Here is a 7723-nt window from a genome sequence, read left to right as displayed (position 1 = left end):
GGGGTAGTGAATGGTTTCCAGCAAATAATTTCATTGAAGGCTAAAATTTATTTAATCGGAAACACACTGCTTTAAATAGGAGACCCTTGTTTTCATCGGAGACTCATTGTCTTTTCTTTTATTGGAGACCCCTTAGTTTTACAGGAGACTTATTGTCTTTTTTATTGGAGACCCCTTATTTTTACCGGAGACTCATTGTCTTTTTTCATTGATGACCCCTTATTATTACCGGAGACTCATTGTCTTTTTTCATTGAAGACCCCTTATTTTTACCGGAGACTCATTGTCTTTTTTATTGGAGACCCCTTATTTTTGCCGGAGACTCATTGTCTTTTTTCATTGAAGACCTCTTGTTTTTATCGGAGACTCATTGTCTTTTTTCATTGGAGACCCCTTGTTTTTATTGGAGTTTAATTGTCTTTTTTATTAGAGATCCCTTGTTTTTATCGGAGACTCATCGTAATTTTTCATTGGAGACCCCTTATTTTTACCGGAGACTCATTGTCTTTTTTATTGGAGACCCCTTGTTTTATCGGAGACTCATTGACTTTTTATTTTTATTAAAGACCCCTTGATTTCGTCGGAAACCCATTTTTCATTGGAAACCCCTTTTATGCTCAGGGATCACTTTTTCCATGAGAGTCCTCTTGTATTTCAATTGAAGAAGAAGCCCCCTTGTATTCTCCCATGAAAAATTAGGATTGGTCGGAAGCCTCTGAAACAAAAAGCAACTTAAAAAGAAAACGTTGATGGAAAGTTTGTGAATGTGGTTTAATAGATCAACCCAGATCAAGTTAAAACGTTTGTGAAAGTTATCAAATGTTTTCAAAACTTCTTTAATTTATTATAATTAGCCTTAAATTTGATATTAGTTAGATTTGTTTTGGATATAAGGTAACACTTCTTCTCTGGATATAAGATAACACTTCTTCTCTGGATATAAGATAACACTTCTTCTCTGGATATAAGAAAACACTTCTTCTCCAATAGAATAGTTCAGCAGTGGAATGCACTACCTGAAAACATCAAAAATGCAAGAAATGTCAAACAGTTTAAAAACATGTATTTGAGCCAAGTGCCCCTACGCTGATGAAGTAATCTATCAAACCTCGGTTCTCGGAAATGGTTTGGGTCACCAGTAAAGCTGACACTTCTTCCTTGGATCAAGATGATCACTTAGAATTTCCTCTTCAAGTAAACAAGTAAAGTAAACAATTAAGAATCTCTGTTGGAAATGAGTGTTTATATTTTGGTTAACACTAGAAATATGTAAATTAAAGTAAAGACCACTGATTTTATATTATCAGCTCCCTTCTATGTTTATATCATCAGCTCCCTTCTATGTTTATATCATCAGCTCTCTTCTATGTTTTTATCATCAGCTCTCTTCTATGTTTATATCATCAGCTCCCTTCTATGTTTATATTATCAGCTCCCTTCAATGTTTATATCATCAGCTCTCTTCTATGTTTACATCATCAGCTCTCTTCTATGCTTATATCATCAGCTCTCTTCTATGTTTATATCATCAGCTTCCTTCTATGTTTATATCACCAGCTCCATTCTATGTTTATATCATCAGCTCCCTTCTATGTTTATATCATCAGCTCTCTTCTATGCTTATATCATCAGCTCCCTTCTTTGCTTATGTCATCAGCTCCCTTCTAAAAAATGACAATTTTCAATGATAATGCTATAATCACATTAAACTTAAGCACATTTTAGGTTTAAATTTAGGATTTTTCAAATTCACAATTTCTGAAAAAATGTAATTCCTAATATGCAACAAAAAAAGTTTGCGTAAACTGAAAATTAGGTGAGTACCGAGGCCGCAAAGTCGGACCATCAACTCCGCATAAAATTATATTTTATTATTTTATCTTATTTCTATATACTGAGACAAAATAGAGATTAATGAAGAGTATTACATGTCTGAGGTGTGCAGTAAAATGTACCGATAAAGTATATGGACAGTATGACAGTATGTAAAGTATTGAACAGCGATATTTTGCTTTATATATTGCAAATAAAGGTTACTACTAGAACTATTAGAAAAAAAACGGAAAAGACAAACGAAGGAAAGATAAAAACGAAGGACAAGGACTAACGTGAGGTAAGGACAACGTAGGAAAAAGACAAACTAAGGACACGGAATAACGTAGGATAAGGAAAAACATAAGACCAGGACAACGACTAACGTAGGACAAGAACTAATGGGAGACAAGGACTAACTTAACACTAGAACAAGCATAGGACAAGGATAAACCTAAAACAAGGACTAACGTAAGACAAGGAAAAACGTTGGACAAGTACAAACATAAGACATGGACAAACATAAGACATGAACAAAGTAGGACAAGGGCAAATGTAGAACATGGGCTTTATCGAAGACAAGGACAAACGTAGGACAAGGACAAATGTAGGAAAAGGACAAACGTAGGACAAGGACAAACATAGGACAAGGACAAACGTAGGACAAGTACAAACGTGAGACAAGACAAACGTAGGACAAGTACAAACATGAGACAAGACAAACGTAGGACAAGTACAAACGTGAGACAAGACAAACGTAGGATTAGAGTTGAGATAGAACAGATTTACTCAAAAAATTTCATAATCAACAAGACTAAATTAAATACATTGACATTTTTCAGTTTTCTTTATCTGTCCTTTGTTCCACAATAGTTCTGCTGCCGAAGGACAAAAATAATGATATATCGCATGGAAGAGGAAACTGTTGTGGCTTCCCCCGCTCCTAACATCTAATGCCTCAATTGTAGTGTTTGCAGCGAACGAAACATTTCGCGAAAAAACTTTTTCTTGAAATTTCGCGAAAATGAATGAAGCGAAAAATGTTAAGACGAAGCTAAATTTTCGAATTTTTTTGCGATCAAACGAAATGCGAAAAGATTTTTCCATTTTTCTGCAAACCCTATTCAATAGTAATGTGATAGGCTTGATAGGATTGATTACCAACAAAGAATAAAACTAAACTGTGCAGAATTCAAACGTTTCTCTTACATTCTTGTAACAGAATTGAGTCTTTGCTACAAACTCGAATGTTCTAATTCCTATATATATAAGTGCAACCTAATGGTATAAACCTTTAATATTTCAAACTCAGATTATCAGATTATTTGATTTGATCATAATCCATAGTTTGAAATATCTAAAGTCAACGACATTGGGTTGCAAAGCTGTAAGGATTAGAAAATCAGAGTTTGTGACAAAGACTCAATTCCTTTAAACACGTTTAAATACATATTAGGCGATCACATTAAACCCAACAAATTAGAAGGAGCGCCGAATGCATCCTTTATGCGTTTATATGTAATTAGAGTTAGTTCAAGAAGCTCTAGGTCGCCATTACAATCTCTTTCTTTGTAGGTTACACGTTACACAATGAATTTTAAGAATCTGGTTGTGGCATTTCTTCAAAATGGAAAATATTTTTGTATTTTCGCCTGAAATATAATATCTTTTTCTAAGTGAAAATAGTTATCAGACACTTTACTCCTTAAAATTCCTTAACATATATTTTGCTTTAATTTTTATTTTTTTTTAGTATTTTTATAACTCGTATATTTAGGTTACAATTACATACTGTGTAGAGAAATTGCCTCGTTCCTTTCTTAAGCTGGATAATTTGTTCTTTTCCATCTCTTCCTTATGCTAGAGCATTTAAACAAATTTTATTATTATTTAAATCTTTACTGGGTCTATGCAAATATACAAGAAATTGTTTACAATTATTAATCACAATTCACAGTTGGTTTGCATAGGGCATCATTTATTTATAAAGATAATCGTAAATATTTGATAAATAACACATTTTTTGGATGTTTTAATCTAAAGTAAAGTAAATTCAGTTTAAACAAATTTGATTCTGAAATGCTACAAACACACTTTTGATATTTTATAAAGTCCTAATTGCAAACAAGGTAAAAAATAATCAGCAACATGTTTGAAAGAATAAATAGTTTTTTCCATGGATTGGCTTTTTCCTTAGAAAACGATTAAATTTTTTTGAAAATACTTTTTTTCCATATTTAATTTTAAGAAGGAAAAAACAAAATGCTCTTCGATCCAATGTTGCAGAACTTTAATATTTCAATGAATTCTGTTAGATCAATTAAACAAACTAAGATTGAAATACCAAAGGTTTACGCCATTAGATTGCAAAGATGTAGGGATTAGACAGTTTGAATGTGAAGCAAAAACTAAATTACTTTTTGCAACAAATTTGGAATTTACGTTGGAAACCCTATTTGGTCGCAAGTACAGCGTATGAATGTTAGTTTAATTGAGACCTTGAACGGTGTTTTAGAAGCGTTGATATTATCTTATTTTATTCTATAGGAACACACAGAACACCATTTTAGTTACTAAATCCAAGCGCTCCGCTCTGAGGAGCGCTGCAATCAGTCCAGGAAGCTGCCATGACAGTTTGTCCAACGGAGCGAGAATGTGTAAAATTATTTTTATTCAACTCTTATAGTTCTATATAATTATAGTGGTAGAGAAAACTGTTCATACAAGATTACTGCAGTCGTTTAATATTCTATCTCATAGGATTTCAGACAATTTTACTTCATTTTTTAAGCGATACAAATTTAGGCTTGGCTGAGTTTTTGTCCAAAAAACCTTGATTCAATTTTTAGCATCTTTTAAAAATGTTTTAGCATATATATATTTGCCTTTTCACCTTTATAATGTAGGATGATTTTTTAGTTTGTTCTTTTTTGGCGTTAAAAGAATTAGGCTTTTAGGGCGCTTCGAGCCCCCTTTCCTGTAAATAATTTGAGCTTCTAAGAAACCTTTCCTTAGATCATGTGAGGTCCCACAACTGGACCCTATATGGTCAGCCGTTTGACGTTTAATGAATACAAACGGACAGACAGACAAGTAAAGTATATATATAATCAAAGACTGAGATGGGATAAAAAAAAAAATGTTCATTCAAAATTTAGCCTAAAATTAATTCTTACTCTAGGAACTTTGGTAATACTATTTAGATATGTAACATTTTAACTAATTTTTGTAAAACTTTTGAAGATATGAAAAAATCAAACAAAGGAATTGGGTCTTTGCCACAAACTCAAATTTCNATCCTTTTCAAGCTGATAGTGTAATCCTTTTCAAGCTGATAGTGTAATCCTTTTCAAGCTGATAGTGTAATCCTTTTCAAGCTGATAGTGTAATCCTTTTTTACTAATTGGGCAAACGGAACTAGAAGTTGAAATCATTAAATGTATATATGAAATCCAGTTGCTAAGAAATAGGGATAAGAAAATCAGGGTTTGTGGCAAAAATTCAATTTCTAAATTTCAATGCCTATTCACTATATCTGAACGAAATTGCTGTGTTATGTTATTCCCCTGCAATGTACATTTAAGGAAAATTGTAAGATGAAATTTTAAAATAATTCAAGAGGGAAAAATCATTTTGTGTTTCAATTTTTAAGAGGTTTTTTAAAAATAACAATAAGTGGTTTTCTTCGGCAGGAATATTCATTAAACCGTAAAATAAAAAATAAAAAATCTTAAAAAAGGAAAAATATGAAAATACTCTTTTAAACCACTCTCATAGCCCAATTAAAGAAAAAATGTCCAGAACGAGATGGAGGGGAGGTGGGGTGGGTGGGCAGTAAATATAATCAGGACGAGGGGAGTGAAGGTGGGGTGGGTGAGCAGTATTTATGATGAGTGTGAGAAGGAAAGGAATGATGAAGAAGTGTGGAACGATATTGGAAATTTCTTCAAAGTTTTAGAACATAGTTATTAAGATAGATAGACATTATTAAACAGACTCTAATAATTCAAACTGAATAGAAGTAGTTGAACCACGTCTACCTGATTCAACCATCTCTCTCTAATCATTAACTCTGGTCCAGGGAATACTCACCATGACCAATACAGTAAAAACAAGAAAATATGGAATAGGAAGACGACCTTTCCAGGAAACATTTTAACCGACTGTATATGCTGATGGCAAAAATGTCGGATAAATAATTCTGGACTTTTATCTTCGACATCGGTTTGAATTGATGGAGACTAATAGTCCAATGAACATGTGACTAAGAAACTTTTCAGTGTAAGGAGACTTGACTGACTGAAGTGATTTAATAACTTACTAGTGAAACTTCCTCTCCCACAGTCTTCCTCTCCCACAGATACTCACTCTAATTTAATTCTTTAATTTTAACAAACCAAAAAAAATATCCTTTTCGTGCGTATTAGTTTGGTTGAAGATAGAATATATACTTTGTTAAAGTGTAAGTTATGAGACTTGATATTTCCCGAGGAATTCCAAGATTTTCAACAATTTCCCAGATGTTGGTTTAATTTTATTCCCCATAGGAAAGCTTTGCATTTGCTGCAAATAGAAATATATGAAAGATTTATTATGCTTTAAACATATTCATTTAAAACAAATAAAAGCTCGTCTAAATAATCTCATCAAAAAACTCCTATGAAATGCACACTGATTCTAACTGATATGAAATGCACACCGATTCTAACTGATATGAAATGCATCATTAATTTTAAAGACTGAGTTGACTTTGAAGTGTTACAACTCTAGAATGCCGAGTCCAATTAATAATTCTTTTTCATAATGTGTTTAAAGGGATTACAACCCGACTTGAAGTGTCCCTCCATGCAAAGATGACAATGTCTGATTCACAACAATACCCTTAAAAGCATTGTGTGATCAAGTATGCATAATATATAAATGTTTACAATTTATTTTCAATCGTGGATTTTGTACTCATTTATGCTGAAGGAAAATAAATAGAAATTATCAGGATTAAACACAGTTTAACTTAGCAAAACGACCATATCTTTAACATTATTGATCAGATAAAGATAGGTAATTAGAGCGATTTTTGGACACTTTTAAAAATGATTATATTCCAAGTCCATTATGGTTCTGTAGTTCTTTAGTGCAGTACTTGATAACAAATTGATCAATAAATCATATTATAGACTAGTTTGGAAATAATTTTAAAGATTCATGTCACAAATTTGGATCCTCAGAATGAAAAAACTTTATTAGAATGGAAAAACGTTAATAGAATGAAAAAGCTCAGAGCTGAAAACTTTAGAATGGTGGATATCAGGATTAATGCTTAATCCGTTCTTTTTCTTAATATCCAGATTAAATATTGCTTGTTCTCCACATGAATTTAATCTCCAGAAAAGTCAACAGATCGGGATTAAGGATATCACATTCTAAAGTTTTCAGCTCTGTTAAAATAAAAAGAACTGCGTTAGAATGAAAAAAAAAACTTTGTTAGAATGACAAAGCTTTCATAGAATGAAAAGACTTTGATAGAATTAAAAAAAACTTTGTTAGAATGAAAATAACTTTGTTAGAATGAAAACAACTTTGTGAGAATGAACAAGCTTTGCCAGAATTAACAAGCTTTGTTAGAATTAACAAGATTTGATAAAATGAAAATCTTTGATAGAATGAAAAAAATTTGATAGAATTAAAAAAACTTTGTAAGAATGAAAAAACTTTGCTTGAATAAAAAACTTTGTTAGAAAAAAAAGACTTTGCTAGAATGAAAAACTTTAATAGATGGAAAAAAAACTTTGCTAGAGTTTCACAATGAGTAAACTTTGTTAGAATGAAAACACTTTGATAGAAGAAAAAAAACTTTGTTAGAATCAATCAAAACTTTGCTAGAATAAAAAAGCTCTGTTAGAATGTTAAAAAA

This window comes from Eurytemora carolleeae, unplaced genomic scaffold (assembly GCF_000591075.1).
Source record: "Eurytemora carolleeae unplaced genomic scaffold, Eaff_2.0 scaffold1988, whole genome shotgun sequence".
In the NCBI taxonomy this organism is placed as follows: domain Eukaryota; kingdom Metazoa; phylum Arthropoda; class Copepoda; order Calanoida; family Temoridae; genus Eurytemora; species Eurytemora carolleeae.
The sequence above is the reverse complement of the archived record's forward strand: the minus strand, read 5'-3'. Positions refer to the sequence as shown.